This window comes from Zosterops lateralis (assembly GCF_965231275.1).
Source record: "Zosterops lateralis genome assembly, chromosome: 36".
Taxonomy (NCBI): domain Eukaryota; kingdom Metazoa; phylum Chordata; class Aves; order Passeriformes; family Zosteropidae; genus Zosterops; species Zosterops lateralis.
In genome coordinates, this window is record NC_139796.1 from 286,489 (window position 1) to 287,586 (window position 1,098).

A 1,098-nucleotide genomic window follows, 5' to 3' on the forward strand; every position below is an offset into this window, starting at 1 on the left:
GAGCATGTCATCGTACCCCAACATTATACTATTGTATCGCGATATGACATCATACCACAACATGACATCATTATATCGTGTGATGTCATCGCGTAACGTGATGTCATCATATTGTGACACGTCATGACACAACCTCATATCACAACACAACGTCATTGTACTGCCGCCGTGATGTCACCATATCGCGATACAACACCATATCGTGACGCGACGACGCCACGTTGTGACGTGGTGTCGTCATATCGCGACAGGAGATCGCCGTATTGCGACATGATGTCATCACGACAGAGCCCCGCCCACCCCAGGCTGGATCAGACAGTACGAACACAAGTGACCATCACAGGGCTCAGTTCAGGAGTGTCATCACCTCCAGTGTCCCTCCCAGTGTCCCCCCAGGTGTCCCAGGTGTCCCCACCCCAGGTGTCCCAGGTGTCCCAGGTGTGTCCCCAGGTGTGTCCCCAGGTGTCCCCAGGTGTGTCCCAGGTGTGTCCCCAGGTGTGTCCCCAGGTGTGTCCCCAGGTGTGTCCCCAGGTGTGCCCCCAGGTGTGTCCCCAGGTGGTCCCAGGTGTGTCCCTCAGGTGTGTCCCCAGGTGTGTCCCAGGTGTGTCCCCAGGTGTGTCCCCAGGTGTGTCCCAGGTGTGTCCCCAGGTGTGCCAGGTGTGTCCCCAGGTGTCCCAGGTGTGTCCCCAGGTGTGTCCCCAGGTGTGTCCCCAGGTGCCCCAGGTGTGTCCCCAGGTGTCCCAGGTGTCCCCAGGGTGGTCCCCAGGTGTGTCCCCAGGGTGTGTCCCCCAGGTGTGTCCCCAGGTGTGTCCCAGGTGTGTCCCCAGGTGGTCCCCAGGTGTGTCCCAGGTGTGTCCCAGGTGTGTCCCCAGGTGTGTCCCCAGGTGTGTCCCCCAGGTGTGTCCCAGGTGTGTCCCAGGTGTGTCCCAGGTGTCCCAGGTGTCCCCAGGTGTCCCAGGTGTGTCCCCAGGTGTGTCCCCAGGTGTGTCCCCAGGTGTCCCAGGTGTGTCCCAGGTGTGTCTCAGGTGTCCCCAGGTGTCTCCCCAGGTGTGCCCCAGGTGTCCCCAGGTGTCCCCCCAGGTGTCGCAGGTGTCCCCA